The sequence below is a fragment of the Leptinotarsa decemlineata genome, unplaced genomic scaffold, assembly GCF_025532065.1.
Source record: "Leptinotarsa decemlineata unplaced genomic scaffold, Ldec_3_MD MMD2_tig00026328_RagTag_RagTag, whole genome shotgun sequence".
In the NCBI taxonomy this organism is placed as follows: Eukaryota; Metazoa; Arthropoda; class Insecta; order Coleoptera; family Chrysomelidae; genus Leptinotarsa; species Leptinotarsa decemlineata.
Genome location: NW_027412688.1, coordinates 11,994,004 through 12,016,913, shown reverse-complemented (window position 1 = coordinate 12,016,913; position 22,910 = coordinate 11,994,004). Strand labels below are relative to the sequence as shown.

Genomic DNA, 22,910 nt, shown 5'->3' with positions numbered 1-22,910 from the left:
AAACACGTTTGGGTACCATATCGTTAATTTACAAAACACTGAATTTATGGTCTTATTATTTTCACTGAGACTGTGAAACAAGGAAAACCCAGTTTCCGCTCGAAGAATTGAAAGGATGGAAATAAGACATTAAACCGTTTTTCTATCCTTATCGAATTAGTACTTTTCACTTATACGTGGAGGAATTGAGAAGTATAGAAATGAAACATATCAGATAGTTCTCTTTGCAATAGATCGTTACAGATATACTCGTTTGAGTCTCTTGCCAATCCCCTAGGTGGCATCTACGCAGAAAGAAATGCCCGTACTCCGTATTTGATCACCCAGAAACCGTGCTCAATCACGTTTTCACTTTCCATTATAGTATACGATTAATGGCCAAGTTTTGAAATGTATTCTTGAACTAGATTTTGAATGCCTTCAACACACCAGATAAATTATTGTCCTACATGAAGACTGATATGGACCCACTCAAAAATCAAAACAGATATATCTATCTGGAAATCCATAACAAAAATAATAACAAGAAAGGTCAATGTCAACTGTGCTATGCAGTGAACAAATATCAACAAATGGGAATCGAAAGATTTCCACAACATATTTGTTACTAGAAAAACCATTAACTGCGGTAGTATTGCTCAAAAAGTAAGCGATAAAAATAATCATTTTCAATAAATTGAATTGGAAAAGTATTTCATGATCAGTTTAAGTGTTATTATTGAACCGTTTGTTTGTATTATTTGGGTACCGAATATTGATAATGGTGAGATGATCATATTCAATGAATTTCTTGAATTTCATTCCAAAGTTTCCTTTGATTGATCAGATAGTTTTCAATATTCTAATTGATATCCATTAGATTTCTCGAATTCTCTTCTAAGTACTTTTTGAATTTCAAAATTCTGCCTGGAAGTTTTGTGAAACCAATTACTCACTTCATAATGCAATGTTGAAACTGAAAACTAAATGTTAAAGCTTCTGTCTGCAATTATTTGATGAATATCTCCTGAAAAATCTGAATATGCCCTGTAGATTTCACTTTTCAAGTAACATTTTGAAAGAGAATCAAGGAGTGACAAGTATGATGGACGTGCAGACTATTCAGTGCTGCTTCGCCTTCCTGTCCAATATCGTGAAAAACGATAAAAATCCATATATAAAAATAGGTATTCATTTTTGAGTTCACTTATTTTCTCCTTTCTTTTCTTTGTTTTCTCCTCTTTCTGATCCTCATTATATAACTCGAGAAACCTAATATTATTATTTTTCAATTTTTGGTGGTGATGGATGACCAGATACAAATGAAAATTCGCGATCTGAATCAAAAACCATTTATGTACACGTCAAATACAAAGTGTGTTTTTCTATTCCAATTTGTGACATTTTGTTTTCAGTTAATTTTTGATGAACAATTGATGTTATAGCAAAATCATTATTAGTTTAGCATTATTCAAAGGAACAATGATATATTATATAGGTTATTGATGAATATTCAGTTGTGTCATGTTATGCGAAACATGATGTCATCCTCAATATCAATTTGTTGGAGGATATTTTCGAACACTTATTCATAATTCATATGATCTATGATTCATAAGATCAATCAATTAAGATAGTATTCTATACAGTTTTACGTGATGGAATTGGCAAAACTGAAAATTCATAAGGTTTTCAAGTAACGCTTTATTGCCAGATAATCACTGGACGGTTTACAAAATGTCAACACGTGTTTTGCTATACAATAGCTTCCTCAAGTATTTTCGTACTGCTAATCAGTGCCACATATGACAACAATTTGAATCATATGACCTTATGACTGAAAATTTATACATGAATTTAGGCGGAAAATAGTTTAAAATTCTTAACATCATAAAATAAAATGTCTCAGCTAGATTGATATAATTTCTACACTTTTCTTTCGTTTCATTTTTCATCAGAGTACACGATACTTGTTTTTGGGTGACTACGGGAATTTTGACACAACTGTCTATTGCATTTTTTTAGAATGGGTAATTTTTTTCGGGAGTTTTTGTAGAATCCGTATTTTTTGTTTTGTTTGCTTTCTCTACATTCTTGAATTGATTGATTTGTTCGTTTAACATATGGATTTTCTGACGTAACTCATCAATTATTAGGTCTTCTGGTTCAACCACATAACTGAAAATACTTATGTTCATCTTTTTTTCTGATGATATGTTTTTTATGGCATCAAAGAAGGCCTAGTTAATATCTCATTCATGATTACTCATAATTTGTGTGGATGATCCACAACTGGTGATTGAATCGTTATTGATTGAATTGACGAAGCTATAGTTTCGTGCACAGCTTGTATGAAAATAACTTTCACAATTTATACTTCTCATAACCTCAATTGAATGTACATCGAATGGAGAAATTGATTTCTTCTTCTATAGTATTTCCAATACCAATTGGAACAGCACAGAGAAGGAATTCCCGCTTCGACATAGGCGTCGGCATATTATTTTTCAGTGGTAGTTTTTCAGTTACTTATTCTTACAATCATAGCAATTGATGACCCCATGAAAGAGTTATCTCAACTGAATTTGTCCACCATGGGTAATTATGAAAAACTTCGAAATTTGAGGTAGTTGATTTCCTAGTCGAAAACTCGGGATACAATACAATACAATGAAAACACAAAAAATAGAAGCCGACAAAACTGCTAGAAAAATCAAAATTCTTCTTCGCTATATTCGGATGAGGTGGAATCATCATCGGGTTGAATAACGATCGGATGTATGGAACTTTGCACATAATATGTGTTCTCTTCTTTTATAACGTGGGCCACACAGTTCTTCCACACGTAAGAGAATATGACCACGTGTTTCACACATCCAATCAATATTTTTTTTTTTTAATTACATTGTTTTATGGTCGCAAGTAATACCTATTTTGTTGGAATCTTTTCGGTTATTTTCATGTCATGATTTCACATAAAATCAACAATATCTGCTTTTTTGTGTCATTGTTTGGTATTGTACTCAATAACCGAGAATGATACGAAGCGTTATCCATAACAATAATCGAGTTTGGAGGAATATTTGGGAGAAGCTGCTCACTGAACCAGGTTTCGAATAAAGCTGCAGTCATATCTGTGTGGTGATCAGCAGACAAATCTTCTATATTTTTGGCTGACAGAAGCAAAGCGTTAGGTACGAAACCACTTTCATTTCCGGCATGCAAAATTATAACACGTTTTCCCTTCGAAGAAGGGTTTCGTCTACCCAGCCATATTTGACAAAATCATGGGTGTCAAACCAAGTTTCGTCGAGGTAGATTATATGTCTGCTGGATTCTCGGTAGCTTTCCATTCGCCTGAAATATTTTTGTCGGAGTTGAACAATGCGTGTCGATTCCATTATGACTATCCGATTGTTGAATTTTTTATATTCGAAACCACAAAATAATAAGACACCTCGTAGAGTTTCTAAAGATTTGTAATTGTAATCGGGATAGTCGAGTAATTTATACCAGATCATTTCCAAGGTACGAACTTCATTTTTTTGGTATATACCATAAATTGTTCGCCAAATCACATCTTTTGTAGAACCATCAACGTTTGCGAATTTTGTATTCCTTTGTTTTCGTTTCATTGCATGGTCAATGACATCCCCTATTTAAATGACTAGAAGAACTGTCGAACGAGATAGTTTCGTTAACTGGCATATTCTATTCACAATAGCATTCTGTGAAGTGTGAAAGTTTTCCTTCTTCAAGCATTCATGAATATTTCAAATTACTCGCTGAACTTGAACATGTAAGTCCTTATTTTCAAATCCCGGATCCTTGTCGATTGACACAGATTCCTCACACGTAATGTTATCATTTGTTTCAAAAGGTCTCCAGAAAGCCATATTGACGAAAGTACTCAAAAATACTAAGATTTTCACAAACATCGGTTTAAACGATGAGATTGAAACCTTTGGTGTAAAAGTTGAAAAGTTTTTCTAGAGATCAATTACCCTAACACCAAACTGATATTTTCGCACTCGACGCGCGTTTCGCTAACAAGGTTAGCATCTTCAGGAGAAGCAAATTGATACTGAATCTAAAGACAAGGGTAAGCTGTTTATACACCTGGAGTTTTTTGGTCCGATGTGGACTTCGTTTGTTGAATGATTATTATCCTAATTGATTTTTCGGCTTTTTAATCTATTGTGGACAAATTAATTTGCAGCTAGTGGTTCCACTAGTTAATTACCGAACGAGTATACAATGGTTGTAATTTAGAAAGAAACTTTTAGTTCATGCTTAAGGAAGCTATTGTATTGCGAAACACGTATGGCGGTTATTGTGAAACCCTTTATAGTTAGAATCATACAATAAACTGTATTAATCAGTTATAATACTCAATTTGATAATATAAAAGAAAAAAATTCACAATTTCTTCATTCTTCTCAATTATTCCTAACAGGGGTTTCGAATAATATAAATATAAATATAGTTGCATCAATCAAATATATATATATATATATATATATATATATATATATATATATATATATATATATATATATATATATATATATATATATATATATATATATATATATATATATATATATATATATATAGATAAGTTGATAAGCAAGTTGACGATGCCCAATAGACTGAAACAGCTGTCTACCGGTGGCCCTTAAGTTGAAGTCAGTATGGAAATGATCAAAAAGTACTTATCCATTCATTTTTTGATTTTCATGGAATTATTTTCCAGCAGCTTGACTGCATTAACCTTTCTAGAATTGGGATTGTGAAAAATGTTTAGATGATCAAATGTTCAGTGTTGAAGGTTCGGACTTGTGTTGTGTTGTGGTAACAGATTTTAAAACTATGAAGAATTTGGATATAATTCTTGGAAATATAAATAACACTAATAATAATACTGAAAATAACAGGACCTTACAATTCGAATGAGGTAATTGAAAAGAAAACTAAAGTTAGAAAAGAAATAAAAAAGGGTATGAAATTAATTCGTAAAGGAAACAAATTATTGTGAACAGGAATTGAAAAAAAGTATTTAATGGGTTCAACAATGATTGCTCTGATTTCTATATACGTGAAATTTATATTTATGATGAGTTGTTATTTGTGCCCTCCCAACTTTGCCTAATACAGACATTTTTTTTGACATATTCCAATGAATAAAAATATGTTTACCGTTCCTTCTGGCATCATGTCATTGAGAATGGCAAATAATGCATATTATTACTGTGGAAATACAACTAGGGTCCTTACAGTTATAACAATTGATCACATCACAATGAACTACACAAACACTTGTGCGACAACAGGACAAGTTTTCATCCGCGGCGAACGCGTAAATCACATTATTGAACTAATATCCAGTAGTATTCTCTTCTCTGAATATCAGAATGAATCTGGAAAATTAGGAAAATAAAGTTCATGAAATATTGGTGAATATGACATTGTAGAATATGTAATGATTGTGTAATTTCAAACCAATTGTTTTTAGTGTAAAAAGAATATTATTTAATTCAAATTGTTATTATATCAAGCAGTAATTAGGTATAATTTAATCAGTATGAAAACACTTTTGTATAGTGAATCACATGTTGCGGTTTTGTAAACTGTCCGGTGAAAATGTCACAATGAAGTGTTACTTGAATACCATTTGTTGAAAGAGGTATATCATCATTATTATTATTATGTTTCAGGAGCTGAAACAAATATTCGTTGAGTTCACTTGTCTATTCATCTTTCTGACAGTAGCGTATGGAGCAGTAACCGAAAGAGTTCTTTACGACGTACACGGTAACATCCTCCAACCAAAAGAAAACCAGTTCAGAGATCCAAGAGACTGCTGTATAGTGCCAACTTGCGAGGAATCCAACCATTGCTTCGAAACAATAAGTTGTGGTCACATTTGCAGTCAGGGAAAATACCGACCTGCCTACTACGGGCCGACGGCCGGATACAGATTGAAGAGCTTTTATACGAACTTTGAATGTCATTTTGGAGAATGTCGGGATTATAAGTTTTTGTGTGCCCATTGTCCAGACCCGAATATGTCAGATTTCAGTATTTATACTGTCAGAAAGGACTGTACGAACTGTTATTATTGAAGTGGTAGTGTGGCGAAAAACTTCAGATGAAGACATACAGAAAAGAACTGTCCATGAATGTTCAGTTCATTTCGGATCTAAGTCGGTGACCAATTGATACTAAAATGATAGTAATGATTCAATTGTTATAGATTGAGATACGTTTTCGTCAGAAGTGAGGTACAAATCTGAGGTTGTAAAAATGTGATATATTTTTGAATCATAAATTATGATAATGCTAAGTGAATTAGTAGCAGAAAAGATATTTGTAAGACTCCGGAAATAAATGATAATAATAATATTCATTTCTTTGATTGAAAAGTACAGTTGAAAGAAGTCAATGCAAAATTTGCTAAAGCTGAATATCACGGGTTAGTTGATTAGTGAATTCTTGAATGGTTCAACACGTCCTTTGAATTACTATTTTTCTTAGCTTATGTTTTGAAAGAGAGGACTGAAAATTGGATTCATTTTTTTAAACATATGAACTAGCCTCTAGTATATAAGTGCTGGCAACTGTAATTGTTTTCAGCTGTTTAAAAGCATCTCTGTATGAATCTCGGTACCCTAGCATAGCTATTATTCCAACAGCATATTTTTGGAAAAGAAATATCATTTTGACAGAAGCACTCCAGTTGAGAATACCATAATGGTGAATGGAAGTTAGCATGGTACTATTTTAAGAGTATAGTAGAGCTGCAGTGATTTGACATGAATCTAATAGAATAGCAGATTTTCTTCAGTTTATTACATAATGTATCAATATGTTGATTCCACAATTATTTTCCATGTAGAACGTTTCCTAGCATATTTACAGTTTCTACAGGACTAATTGATTTTTCACTATTTTCATATGGTATACATTCGATTCCCTTTGACCACGTCTGCTGAACAATATGGTGTTAGTTTTAGATTTGTTGAGTTTTAAATTGTTTTTTCCAGTTCACAATATGATTTTATCATATACCGGGTGGCCCGGAACCAATTTACCACCCCTGTATCTTCGTTGTTATTGTATATGGATGTTTTAATTTGGTACTTCGATTTGATGCTATGAATGTACGATTTAGCAAATATCAAACCGAATATGACCCTTCCGGTTTAACCAGAAGCGCATTGAGTTTTTATATTTCAAATGGAAAGTATGTAAATTTTTGAAAAATACGATTCGGTATGGAATTACCTTTACAATGATGTCACAATCATACTACCAATTCACAATCTGCCAATATAATATATAATTGAGATTTATAAAATATCAATTTTAGTATTCCCCTCGTAACGAAACATTTTCATGGAAGTATGCTATGGAATATTGAAAAATATCGTATAAGTAATAATAATGTATGGCCAAACTTTTTACGCAATAAGTTTTATGCAGACTAACTATTTTTATAATTTCATTTTATCTTCATTTCTCAACATCAATACACTCATTTCTTTTGAATACTAACTTAGGAATTTTTAAAGTTGGTTGAAAACTCCAATACATATTGTAATACTAAACATAAAAAAACCTCCATATTTTTGTTATTTATTTTATTTTTTATGAGGATAATTTCCATGGTATACCTACATTTGTATTGAACCTTTCAACTTCATGTTAGTTTATTGTGGCTCACACCTAATCGACACTTGACCAAATAAACTCAGCTTTTTAACAAAGCCGATTAGTTTGTATGGTAAGTGGTTTTTCAGGTCAGATGGTTAGAGTACGGCTCTGCCAAACTCTAAAAACCTGATTCGGTCCCCAGCATGGCAGGCACAAAGTATATGTGCTCTGCTGTTTCATTATTTTCGAAATAGTGATAACACACACTCTCTTCCGACAATCCGGTCTCTGCATATGATGATTCAAATGAAGTGACTCATAAAAAGGTCTGTTAGATATCGTAGTTCATCTCTACTGTAATCCAACAACTGTTTGGTATCAAGCTTCACCTTGGATTGAGCTAATCCTGGAATATTCTGCCAAAAGTCCATGAATCTTCTTGCTATCCAGGTGTTCAGGTCAGTATGGCCAGGAATCCAGACCAGAGACAATATTTCAAGTCTCCTATCGAGGAGAGATGTTTTTGGCAATATGCTACCAATTTAGATGTTGCCCGGTAGGAGCCAAGAGCTTCCAACGCCGCTTTACTATTCAAGAATTTTTTCATTGACTTGTGTATGAGGTTAGATTATTTCAATCTCTTCACACACGATTCAATAGCGTTAATTTTTGCTTGAAGTACAGTCGCATAGGTTCCTAGGCAGGTTTATATCTCTGTTCTGGGTCCGCGACTGAAAACACCTGCACTAGAACCGGAAGGTGTTTTCAATCCCTCTGTGAACCAACAACAATCTGGTCTCAATATTTCCTTTCTAAGAGGATCCAGTTCTTTCTACTCGGGAACAATACTTTATAAGGAAGTTCGTAGTTGACAGATGGAGGCATGAAGTCAGAGGTCATTTCCAGAATGCTGTGACTTTCAGTGTCAACCAACAATCTGCTGCATTCTGCATTAAATTGATTTGTACAATTGGCAATGTTCACAAGTTTATATGCAGTCCATCTAGCCTCTCTCTACAGGAAAATATAGAGAGGCGGTAGATCTAGAAGGATCTCCATGGCCGGTGACGATGTGGTACAGATGGCACCACTGATGGCCAGACAAGCCTGTCTCTGTGAGCCAGAGAGCTTCGCCTGGGCCGTTTTATGTAAGCCCCTCGGCCACCAGGCAATCGCATCATAAGTGATCATTGGTCTGACAATCATCACATAAATCCAATGGATTCGTTTGAGACCTAAACCTCACGTTTTACCACAAATCCTTCGACCTGTCCATAGGAACAGTCTGGCTTTGTGTAAAACTTTTTCCAAGTGAGCGTTCCAGGTAAGTTTTTTATAGAGAACAATGCCAAGATATTTCACCTCAGTTCCAAATGGAATGACCTCACCATCGAGGGAATGTGGCGTTAGATCGTCCAATTTTATCCTTCTCGTGAAGGGGATTATCTCAGTTTTGCTAGGGTTGACAGACATCTGCTCTCTCAGGCACCAGCTGTGAACAACGTCCATCGTGCCTTGGAGGATATAACAAGCTATCCTTTCCGACGTGGAACTTGCCAACATCAGTTTGTAATTCCCTTGATTTGGACTCGTTCAATGCACTCCTGAATGAGGTGAAAATTATTCGTCATAAGAAATTCAAAAAACATTCAGATGGTTTTCCATCAGGAACTCTTCGTACACTCTTGACGAATATAAAATTTGCCACCTATTTTACTACAAGAATAAGTTATTAGCACTCATTTTTATATTGTATACCAATTTTGAGATTGTGATATCAGCAACTTTATTTATAACTTTTTTCTCATTTTTATAAACACCGTGTACCCTCTCGCTGTGTATGTTCATGTATTGTGACTCGCTACAAATGTTTTCAACATAACGTAGTCGAATGAAGTATCTATCTATCTACATATGTAAGTACTTTACCATTTTGGTCTTTTGTTCACTTGAGTTTCAAAAATGACTCTACTTACACAAGATATGCTGGAATCAATGAAGACATGATTTTGTGAAAAAACTCCGCTCAAAAAATACTTTTTTTGGCTTCCTCCTCAACAGAAAATGAAAAATCTTCAAAACTGAAAAATACTGAAAAATTTTTGGAATCATCCATGATAATAAATATAGAATTTACGCAATTGATATTATTCAAGACGCCTTCCGCTACGCGAAAGCTTCATCAGTTGGACTAGTATATCAAACTATTCTACAATATATTTGGCTTACCGGACCAAGTCAAATTGATCAAAAGTCAATGAAGACAAAACTTCAGTGTCGTTTAGATCAGAAGCATATGAGTTGACTTGTAGTTCTTGCCCAACATTTTATATGGGCCAAACGGAGAGAACCTTCTTCGAAAGGATGAAAGAACATGAGTAGTTACTTGAATATGAAGACGAATTTCACGTTTGCAAATCATCTTCTGGATAATTGACTGATTGTAATGGAACAGGTATATTTATAATGAAAAATCACAATGGAATATAACTTCTAGGAAAATAGATGAAATATTGACATATCTAAGGAAATTATTTTGTTACCTTGCCTACTTTCTCTCGTTCATTGGTGTTGATTCAGGAACATTTGGTTGAATTTTCTGCAAGTTCTGACGACGATTTGGTCACTTTGTCCATGTGTGATAAATAATTTCATAAGAATTTCATTTGAATAATTGATATTTGCACTCATTCTGGAAGATGTTTTGAAACACCGTCGATTACTATTCATAAATTACTTATGAAAGTAACCAAACTGTTATAACCTTGATGATTCCACTGCAACCTAACACCTCATTCCTAAAAAAATATGTTTCCAGGATAACTGACTTTATTAAGAAAACTTTATGATTTAGGTATAGGGATATGATATATCATATTGAAACATTTTTTATCACCCTCCAATTCATCGAGTAATATACAGGGGGTTTCATTTGAAAAAATGAACTTTTGGCCACTTTCATGCATAATGGAAGTAATAGTAATTTTAGCACGCCCTGCATGGTATGGAGTCGACTTCTTGGTTTCAATTAATCATTTCGAGTTTCTTGAAACTATCATCAGAATATTAACTTTTCATGAATTGAGAGTACTGATGTACTCTATATTTCTATGTTTCTATGTTTTTTCACCACTTGTATTTGTTTCTGCAGTTTCATGGTATTTGTATTCAGTTTATTGTATTATTTTGAAAATGCCCTTATGTGACGAAACTGTAGTAACGAGTGGTTGAAAAGCATAGTGACTTTTGTTTCCCATTTATCATGAATTACATCCAATGAAATACCATATTTTTCATCAGAATAGAACTACTATTACCTTCCTCAAATACACATAGAAAGGATGTGAAGTGCTAAATGAATTTGAGCAATACAGCATCGCAGTATGATTCGTCCTGCAAAAGTGAGAATTCATTTTCTGGTCTATCACCCAAAAGCAATACTGCTGGACGAATGGAAGCTTCTACAAAATGACTTCAATAGGAATTCTTACACAAATTTCTGTCGGATTTATTTCAAAATCCATCGTGGTGTATGCAGAAAACAAATATTTCCTGTCTGCTGTTTGCTAATTTTTATTATACTAAATAGTTTTCAGAGTCAAGGTTCAATCTAATATTATTTGACTATATCTTTATTGCAAGCTACAAAATCAACTACGTGCTAGATGAATATTAATATCATTTTGTTTTGATTCATATTGATTTGTATTAGCAGATAATCGTTTCTCAACGTGTTGGCTTATGCAATGTGTCAAGTTCATTTTATATCTTCAATATGGGGCAAAACCGTGGAAAACAAGCATGACCTTTATGTTGCATCACAAGTTCTCGTGAAATAGAAGAAGAAAGCAAGTATCATTCATATCGTTCTTTACTGAAAAAAAATTAATACTCTATCAGAGTGTCTCGATACGTTCAATATGTCTGAAAACATTAAAAAGTACTATACTTATTTTCATATATTATGAAGAATAGTACTGAAAGTAGCAAAATAATTAGAATAATACAAACTTTTTTTTATTGAAATGATTATAGATATTTGAAAGATACAGAAACGTAACTTCTTTGAATCATAAGCTCTCAAATTATTCAATAACATGATAATTGAACTGCATTATTGCATTATTTTCAGTTTTATTTCACAAAATTGGTGACAGGCACACAGAATATTTCTCAAAAGTAAAAATCCATTATTTTTCGTCAGCACGCTAGTAATATTTACATATCGTTGAAGGAGTATCCAAGTTATTAATAATACAGTATTATTAAATCACTTTCTACATGGTATATATATATATATATATATATATATATATATATATATATATATATATATATATTCGTTCATATAGTACGCGCCAACTGAGATGACAAAATTTGTAATGTATAAGTATGATGTGGGTTGATAAATTGGTTACTGAGAGATCTACAGGGTGTCCCAAACCTCTGACAACATTCGAAATCGCCGTTATCTCAACAGTTACAGAAAAAAGTTACTATGTTGAATTTAAGGCACCACTAAGATCCATGTGTCATTATGTGGTGAAACCATAATGTTATATTTTTTCTTCAACAGGAAAAAATATAACATTATATTTCTATTTTTCCTGATTGCATATTTTTCTTAATTGCCTCTTCTATTATTTATTTAATTATTGATCGTTATTTATTGAAAAAAGAATTTTTTTTAAGTCTTTTCAATATAAACTTCTTGTCATGTAACAATAAATCATAAGGATTTTATTACTTGCACTTTCAGTAGTTGTAGGATCATTAACATTTACTTATTGTCATATTTGTATGGAGTTTAAGAAAATTAAATGAAGCAATCAGTCATTCTGTTAATTTAATTTTAATGAGTTTACTCTTTAACCTTCTTCAAATTTCCGATGCTCACAACTCTAGTGAAAGGCTTGAATTGTTAATAAATTCATAATGAACAAAAATGACTTGAAGCATATTTGTCATAACTGCAATAGTTTAAAAGTTATTATAATTATATAATTATGAAAGCGAAGGAGCGAATAAAAAAGACAAGTATCAAGGTATCACAATATTGAAAGTTTAAAAAAATAGAATAAATTGAAAAAAAAAACACATAGTTACTTTTATTATAGAAAGTATTGAAAAAAATAAAATAAAAAAAAATAATTTGTTCATAACATTTTTTTAAATGAAAAATTAAAACAAGAATTTAAAAAAGTTTTCTCAAAACTTTAAAGAACAATAGGATTTATGATAAAAAAAAGGTTCCTTAATTTCAATATTTAGTTGCAAAAAACGATTGTTAATTAACAAACGCATTTTTTAGCAACAAAGAAATTTTTTTAGGAAACCATTTTTTTCTAAAAATCATGATTTTTTTCAATTAACATATTACAAAAAAAAATTTTCGAATTACTTGTAAACAATGTATTTGTTTACAATTAATTTATTAGCAATAGCTGTAAAAAATGAAAAAAAATAAATTATTCATTAGTTTTTAGCCATGAGACATAGAAACAATGAAAAATAAAAAAAAATTGTTATGTATTTTTTATAAAATTACAATTTTCAATTAAAAACATAGAAAACAACAATTTTTTTATTTTAACAACGGTAATCTATTTTTTTGCCTATTAAAGATAACTTCACCAAACGTAAGAAATGCCAGGGATTTAGTTTAATAAATAAGGATTTTTATATCAACTTTCAATTCAGAAAAAGTTATTAATTAACAAATTTATAATTAACGTTAAAATTGGGATAAAATTTTTTTGTCTGGGGATTATTGTTTAATGATGTATCTCAACATCACATGAATTTTTTCATTCCCTAATATTCACATTTAATATGTTTCAATATTTTATTTTTTTTTAATGTCAGAGTAACGAAAGGCGCACGGAAGCCAGACTACCCGCTTTTGGCTCTATTTTCAGGGCTCTGTAAAAATTATAAATAATCGAGATACAGTTTCGGGAGTCGGGACTTTTTTACCTTTTCAAATTTTTTTTCAAATTTCTAAAATTTTGAAAATTTTCCGAGATATTAAGAAAAAACTAAAGCCCCATTTTTTTCACTTAATTGTTTATAACTTTTGTAATTTTTATCGGCCCGTTTTCGGACCTTACCTTAAACTTTCTAGGCAAAAATACGAATCGAATGACACCTTGGTCGTAATTTTTGGACAGGGCTGAAAAATGTCACCAAAAAGAGCTAAATCGAGTACATGTGAACCAGAATATTATTGAAATGTAATTTGAAGTTATTTACATGTTGCTTGAGGTATTTTACTTTTCACTATTAACAAAAAGTCCCCACCCTTTCTACTTTTAAAGTAATTATACACATTTGAAATTACACGTTTTCTCTCCCTCATTTCAAAGTCATAAAATTGGCTCATTAACTTTTATTACTTCACACTCATCTTATAATTTAACGCCTGACTCAAGACTATTTTCTTCTGGCTGTTGCGCTACTGCGCATACAATGGCCATATGAAGTTGATGTTGATACCTGTAACCACATATAAAAATCACCGAAATCTTATTATCTCATCAATATTCGAGACAGTAGTACAAAATGTATGTATCACTTTGAATTATCCTGATTTCCAGAAAAAATATATATCAGTAATAACATCCGCGACATAAATCACTTAAATTATAAATACTGAAATACCCTTTCTCTGGATTGGGACATACACTGCAATCAATTCTGTTATCCACACATTCCCTGAATATACATATTTTTTTCATGTAATAAAGTCTTTTTTGATATCCTGGGGTTGAAGGAAACCCTGATTTTTGCTTCTGATTCACTTTTTTGCAAATGTCACCGCACACCTTAGTTCTGTAGCACTGAAACAAGTTGTGATTTTCAGTGTTCAACGGTATTTCTTTGCAGTTCGATACAAAGCAGCATGTTTCACTATTCCTCCTTTCTCGAGACTTGACGTTTGGTTTTACAATAAAAATGAACTCGGGTATTTTCTTTTTTCCTCTTTCACAATCAGCTATGGCCAAAAGGATAAAAAATAATGTAATAGTAACAACTCCGTAGTAGAAGTATTTCTGAAACCAAAATAAGTTACTCAATAATAATGAATTATATGCATGATAGAACTAAACAAAAAACGGCATAGAGTCTATGTTCACTTATATCTGCAACTATACAGGGTGAGGTTGGGTTGAGTCCAAAGTGAGTGGGTCAATACAACCCTCCACCGCAACCCGCAAATGTTTATTGTGTCTCTTAACTATTCACACTCGACCAAATGAATCCAGCTTCTAAACGGAGCCGATTAGTTTGTATTGTGACAGGTCTTTCAGGTCGGAACTCTAAAAACCTGATTCGGTCCCCAGCGCGGCAGGAACAAAGTATGTGCTCTGATGATTCATCATTTTCCAAACAGAGGCGACATACACTGTCTTCTGACAGTCCGAGTCTCTGCATATGATGATTCAAATGACACTGACCTGTAAGAAAGCGTTAGATATCGTAGTTCATCCCTACTGTAGTCCAACTGTTTGGTATCAAGCTTTGAAGGGTGAATAAACGCCTTGAAGTGGTGTTCAATCTTTGTTTGGCAAAGTCCAAAGCGATGCCAGTGACAGGTGCTGGTCCGAAGAAGCTGCCTGCAGCACCCTCTTTTGCAAGGGAGTCAGCAGCCTCATTGGCTTCCAGGTCAGTATGGCCAGGAATCCAGACCAGAGACAATCTGTTGAGTGGTCCTATCGAGAAGAGTCGTTTTAGGCAATTTGCTTCCAATTTAGACGTTGCCCGGTAGGGATCAAAAGCTTCCAACGCCGCTTGTCTGTCCGATAATATTTTTATTGACTTGTGTATGAGGTTGGATTCTTCCAATCTCTCCACACACAATTTAATAGCGTAAATTTCCGCTTGAAGTACAAGCTCATAGGTTCCTAGGCAGGTTGATATCACTGTCCTGAGCCTGCGACTGAAAACACCTGCACCAGAACCAGACGGAGTTTTTGATCCATCTGTGAACCAACAACTATCTGCTCTTGATATTTTCTTCTCTTTTCTCCATAACATAAGTCGATTGATTTCATCAGCTTTGAAATTGTTTGCTCAGGATTCGATAAAGTCGATCGGGGCCGTTTCTGCCTGGTCCTGATTGACGAAGGTTTTACTGATTAGAAAGTTATCAAAGTACTTGAAAAAAATGGTAATCGATTGACAGGAGGTCTCGGAAGTCTGGCTATACAGGGTGTATTGGAATATGTGTCCGATATTTTACAGAATGATTCCTCAGTTATTCATAAGGTGAAACGGTCATATAGTCATGGGTCTGCAAGTATTTCATTTTTGAGAAAAAAGATGAGAAAATTTAGTTTTATTTTGGTTTTTCGTAAACTTCAATATAATGTCGATATTCGAACGACAATTGGTATTTGGGGACTTTTTAATACAAGAAATTCAAATTTGGTTTCAATTTGGAACTTGATTGTAGGGGGTGCCACACAAGTCTTGATCGTTTTCGGTAGGACGGTAGCCTGGTGGCATGAAGTTATTGCTTTGCTTCATTCATTCAATCGACCGTAGTGTGAACCGATGGTTCGAGCCGCAAGGCCGGACGACACTTCCAGTCGTCCAACCCGTGTCGGAAATCACACGTTCAAAGTAAGACTTCGTTAGTCTACAGTTCGCACACAGTCCACAGCAAGTTTCACCTTTTGAGAGTTGTCGTTCGTAGGGGAGCAACAGCTGGTTAACGGGAAAACAGATTTTGAACAGTCACAACTTTATCATCCAAGTATGTATCACATTTTCCAGAGAAAAAATGTTTGTATGCTTGTCAAAAGTCGCTACAAGCAGTCGTTTTCGAGATATTTTGATTTAAATTATTCGATGCATGCGTTTGTCGAAAAATGAAAGAAAATATGTTTTCAATTCAACCTAGAAACATTTCAAACGCTAATTCCTAATCAACAATAAATAACGGAACACTGCAGATATATCCAATTCAAAATCACAATAAATGTTCGAAATGTGCACCTCCTGTCTGTATGAACGCATCCAATCTTCTTTTCATTGATTTGCGCACTCTTTGCAAAATTTCTGGAGTGTCTTAAATCGACTTGCAAGATGTAATTATTCGATTTCTCTTCTCCTTCTGGAAAATGACGATTTCCTGGATCTTGTTTCCAGGTGTTCTCCTATCAGATTAAGAACTGCTTTCTCAGTTCTTACCGTCCGATCTGAACTCGACAGATGACTAGCTTTCTCAAACCTTTCAGTTTCTTCGGAGAAAATATAAGAAAAACGGTGAAGAGATAGAATTGTGTATGTATGTGAATCTCAGATAACTCATTTATTGAACATTAGATACTTCTGATGCACTGTTTGGAACCTTTGTTGTAGTAATGAATATTACTGGAGTAATACCATACCAATATTTCAATACCTTGACATGCAAGCCTTGAAATTCCTTAGTGAGCCATTTTGCTTTCCTTTTTGCCGAACCAAGTTTCAGTAGAAAAACTCCTCAAATTTCATACAACATACAAAAAACATCGTTCTGCAAGAAGGTGAGATTTTGGTACCTTTTGGTGTTAGTCTCTTATTTCCTAGCGTCCCAATTCTACAGACCTTACAATACCTCAAGGAATTACCAGAGAATAATAATTTCAATAACAACGAAATTGATGAATTCGTTTCTCTCACTAATTTGTGTATGAAACAACAACGTTTCCAGGTAGAAGGTAGCTTTTATGAACAGCAGGAGGGAACGGCTATGGGTAACCCCTTGTCCCTCTACTTGGCAAATCTGTTCATAAGCAGATTCGAAATGGAAACCAACAAAAAGTCGAATTATTTTCCTTGGATATGGATCAGGTATATAAATGATATTTTTGCGATATCCGATAACAAAAATTCCTAACTCACGTATGAGTTAGGAAATGAAGAACAACTTTCTTTTCCTGTCATTTTGGTAATGAGGAGCCAATATGGAGGGCTGGAACACAATAAATTCAGAAAGGAAAATAAGCACGTACATTTATATTTCTGACAGTTCACATCACTGTGGACACTACAAACGTACTGGTCTGAATTTTCTATTTGTTTGACTTTTCCTCTCTCACACGAGGGGTTCACAAAAGAAAAACGTACAATACAGGAAATAGCAGCCACTAACGATTTCTAGAGGGGTATTGTAGATTATTCAATAAGGAAGAAAAAGTTAAGGAAAAGGTTAAGAATGAACGGAATCCCGATTTTCAAAAACCAAGAAAACCAAGATAAACATATCTCAGTTCAATACCATCAGTACACGAAGAACTTTGAAAATATTTTCAAGGAACTAGGTATGATAGCGGTTTTTAAAACAGGTCATACACTACACAGCCTTTTAAGAAACCCAAAAGTCAAAGTCATGAATTCAACAAATTCTGGAATTTATAAAATCGAATGTAAGGACTACGATACAAAATGTTATAGACAGAAAAAAAAATATATTAAAATAAGATATAAGGAACACTTAGAATACTTAAAATATTGAAGACCTGAAAAATCTGCAGTCACATCATATTTTGCAAAAAAATCATTCCATAGTTCCATAGATAGTTCAACAATATTAGGAATCACACGTTAAAAGGTAAGACCTCGTTGGTCCTTAGCAAGCACAAGTTTCTCAACTTCTGAGAGTTGTCGTTCATATGGGGGCGGCAGCTGATTAACGGAAAAACAGATTTTAAAACAGATATTACTTAGACAAGTTAACAACAACAGGCATCTAGAGTATAGAGTATAGAAATAAGTAAACATAGTATGATTATGAATAACGATCGTAGACCGATACCTAATAGTCTACTTTATAGGTTGTTCAAATAATATTTTATTCATTGAATTCACCTAACTATTGCATAAGGACACTTTGTAAAATTAATTTAAGACGCAGGTACCTAGAAGTGGTATCTATGTTATAAGTAAGGATAACATTGTAAGTATGTTTAGTTTGAGCTTCCTCTTGAAGATGATCACTTGGTGATCGAAACACATGTCGATGTGTTAAAATAACGGTTTGGTGTTGGGAAAAAACTCCAGTAATATTCAAATTATAGATTACAAAAATAGTTTATTTTTCATATTGTGGAAAGATTTAACCGGAGAAATAGAATTTTCATCTATTATATTTATGTTTAAATCTGTTTTTTCCGGTAACCAGCTGTCGCACCCCTACGAACGACAACCCTCAGAAGTCGAAACTTGTGCGAGCTAAGGATTAACGAGGTCTTACCTTTTAACGTGTGATTCCTAACACGGTATGTTTGCTGATAAACACTACAATGTGTGTTCTTGCAGTATTCAAACGATGAAAAAGCGCTCAGAAATAATAGCTGAAATAACACGGTAAGAGGAAAAGGCAGATATTTTTCATTTATGAAATAACCAAAAATATATGAAAACACGTCATACATATTTTGGAAGAAAAACATTTTGTAGTATGAGAATGTAGGCTAGTTTTCGATTGTAGTATGATATTATTGAATCATTTGAATCATTTCATTGAATTATTGACTTGAATTATTTCAATGGTTTTTATACTTTATCCAAAAATCTAAAATTATTTTAGTGATGCACTGTTTGGAACCTTTGGTAAAGAGGAAGATCTTTCTCTTGAAGATGATCACTTGGTGATCAAAACACTTGGTGTTAGGAAAAACGTCCAGTAATATTCATGAAATCATCCTAATTTATAGACAAGTATCACATTTTCGGGTAGCTCTGATACGTTCAATATTTTTCCAACTTCGATGATGGTTTAATTTGTCATTGGAAAATTCTGACATCCATATATTATCGTGGGATTCATCTGGAGTGAGTGACATGAATACATTCATATGTTACTTCATTAAATGATTCAAAAACATTATATTTGAAAATATCACATTATCTTATGAACTATTGATGTTCTATTATATTGCCATGAATGAAATGAAAATCATTTTTACTCGGAGTTCTTTGTTTCACCTAAAAAGTGAGGAAATGTTAACAGTGTTTTTATCAACGAATATTTTCTGAATGCTATTAATTTTATCTATAGTTTTTGTCCATTCAAATGTCATGTGTGTTTTGCAATTCCATATCAGAATAGAAATTTACTTCACATTGACGTGGTATTCACTGATCGAAAGAGAATTTTGTACACTATACACTGATGCTGACCATCAGAAAAAAAATGAATTTGTGGGGAGCCAATCAAATCAAATAAAAACCCTAAATGAGCAACTCGATTTATGTAGGTCTCTACTCTTAAATTTATAATTTAACTGTCCCTATAATCTGCAGTGTTGAATGTTAAAGTTAGCACCATTGTTCGTTCAACTACCTGTCCTTTCTTACCCAAAAACTCCCGATATAACCGAGTTTTTCAAATCTCACATTTAAGTTATATACTTGATAATGATAATGAAATAAAATTGACTAGTGGTACTTAGGCAAAAGTGCAATGTTCTTGAAGTCATTAAAGATAGTGATGCGGGTGAGTGCCCTATTGGGGTATTTTGCGACCTGAGCAGGGCGTTCGATTGTATCAGTCATACAATCTTATTGAATAAACTATCTCGATACGGTATCCGAGGTGTCACTCATGAATGGATAAATAGTTTTTTGAGTAAACGTAAGAATCGTGTCACTATTGGTAACCATATGTCATCGTGCAATGATTATTCTGAAGTAGGTGTTCCTCAGGGTTCGGTCCTAGGACCTACCTTATTTACACTTTATATCAACGATATTGTGAAGATATGTGATAGCTCAATCATTGTTTACGCTGATGATACATCAGTTATTGTATCAGATAGGGATGAATATTGTATACGTCAGAAATGTGAAAAAAATTCCTTTGATATAGCTCAGTGGTTTAGAGCCAACTCACTTCATCTAAATACAAATAAAACGAAATATATACGCTTTCACAATAGACAAAAAGAAGCTAGTGTAGTTGATTTCGGAGACTTACAGTCAGTTGATAAGACCGTCCGATTTCTTGGATTATATATAGACAAACATATTTCCTGGGGAGAACACTGTAAAATCTTAATCAATAAATTGAATTCTGTTTCCTATCAATTACGTAATTTGAGATCAGTTCTGTCTAAAGATCAGTTGCTGATGCTCTACTATGCCCAAGTGGACTCCATACTTCCATATGCCATCTCCCTCTGGGAAAGGTTTTCGAGAGCTAATGATGTATTTGTTGCACAAAAGAAAATACTCCGAGTAATGTTTAGTCTGTCCTCTCGACATAGCTGTATTGATGTATTCAAAACATGTAAAATCATGACGCTACCATCACTCTTCATCTTTGAAGTTTGTGTGTATATATTTAGTAACATAACAGTTTTTCAACCAGATCTAGCATTCATAAACACGACACAAGAATAAAAAATCAGCTGAATATACCCTTTTCTAGGGTCCAATCATCCAAATACCCTGCAAACTCGTTAGGTCCTTTATTATTTAATAAATTGTCAGACTATGTAAGAGAGAGTCGAACCTTAACATGTTTTAAAAAAAGACTTGAACATTTTTTAATTGAAAGATGCTATTATATTATAAAGTCCATCAGGCACTATAATAAGTATTTGTAAACCCTTTATGATTTGTCTGTTATTTGTGTATTTGGGTAATATATGTATATATGTCTATATATGTATATATGTGTTACACAATTTTTCTATACTATAGATGAACGACTATAATATCTGCAAATTTACTGTTTTGTTGTATACAATTCAACTGAATGTTATCATGTTCTGTTAATTTTAGATAAACGACTACTCCTATACAATACTTGTATTGTCCTTCTGGAGAATAGAGAATTATTATTATTATTATTATTAATTCATCTCATTAAGCCGTCAGAAGTGATGATAAGTGGATTATCTACAACTGAAGATGTTTAGAACAGTTGTTTGATACAGATGAGCCATCCATGCTCGTCTCAAAGACGAAAACCCCCAAAAAAAGGACATGGGTACTGTATGGTGGTCAGCGGCTGATGTGATTCACTGTAACTTTCTGCAACCGGGTCAAACCATCACAGCAGAGTTCTATTGTGAGGAAATCGGCGAAATGTACCGTCAGTAGCAGCCGACACTGGTCAATAGAAAAGATCTGATCGTGCTCCACGACAATGCCTAACCGAACGTTCCACAAATCACCGTCTAAAAACTTAACGAATTGAGTGTCAGAGTTCTGCTTCACCCACCATACTCCTAAGACCCCTCGCCAATCGACTACCATCTTTCCAATCACTTCAATAACTTTCTCACTGGTAGACTTTCGCCAATTAGGATCAGGCAAAAACGGCCTCCGTCGACTTCATCGAACTTCGAGAACGTCATTTTTATATTGCCGGAATCAACCAAGGTGTGTTACATTGACGTAAGTGCACTGATTGAAATTGCGCTTATTTGGAATAAATTGAATAAGTAGTCACTAATATATTACAGTTTGTAGTGGACTCATAAAAATGGACAAAACTGTCGAAACAACCTGATAGTTTTTCACACAACAAAAATATTGAAATATTTTCAGTGAGTGTGTACAGAAGATCTGAGAAACGAACCTCAAAACACTCTAAAAATGTATACAGTATCAAATAAGTAAACTTGTTTCACCTTAAGCAATCAATACAAATATCAAATCTAGTCAATGAATTCTTACCATGATTCTGTGTTATTATGATGACATGAACACTTTATAATGAGTTTGTAATGAATGTGACATTTAAGTTCAAAATATAAAAGATAGAGTTTGTTTTCGTTGAAAAACTACACTGATTAATTGGAGAAACTACGCCACACTGCATTATTGCATAAATAGTCAACAAGTAAACTGATTACGTGAGAGGCATGGCTCATTTTTGAGTGAAATTCATCAACAACATTAATAACATAAAAATATTCGTCTGATGATTATAATACATTGTACATGCTGATAATAATTATTTTAATGACCCACAAGTACAAAAATCATTTCTCTACTCAATCTGGAAAGTAGTTCGTATTCAGTTATCTACAAGATGTGTTTGCTCACAATATGTTTGTCGTTCGTGGGGAGGAGACAGCAGATTATTAGAAAAATTGGTGTAGAATTGAATAGGTGGAACTATAACATAATACAGTAGAACAAAATTGAATGAGAAAACAAAAATAATACTGAAATTCACGAAAAAGTTTGGGTATTGAAAAATTTTTACTATTTTTTATATTGCATTATATGGAATTCCAAACTTTGGACACAGATGCTCGAAAAAAAGTTAG

General features: G+C 33.2%; 2 long non-coding RNA genes across 3 annotated transcripts; one reads left to right on the top strand and one right to left on the bottom strand.

The window, feature by feature from the left end:
* The first annotated feature begins 480 nt into the window (after positions 1-480).
* Positions 481-6,384, top strand: LOC111509132 (uncharacterized). Its single transcript, XR_002722603.2, has 2 exons — positions 481-763; positions 5,697-6,384. It is a non-coding gene; the product is annotated as an uncharacterized lncRNA (long non-coding RNA).
* On the bottom strand, positions 4,626-22,587 carry LOC111509131 (uncharacterized). 2 transcript variants are annotated; one of them, XR_012467296.1, is made up of 3 exons: positions 22,312-22,504; positions 10,179-14,687; positions 4,626-5,399 (listed from the first exon to the last, which is right to left on the bottom strand). It is a non-coding gene; the product is annotated as an uncharacterized lncRNA (long non-coding RNA). The 2 variants fall into 2 exon arrangements; XR_002722602.2 differs by lacking the exon at positions 4,626-5,399 and having other exon boundaries at positions 14,009-14,687; positions 22,312-22,587.
* Positions 22,588-22,910: the final 323 nt, after the last annotated feature.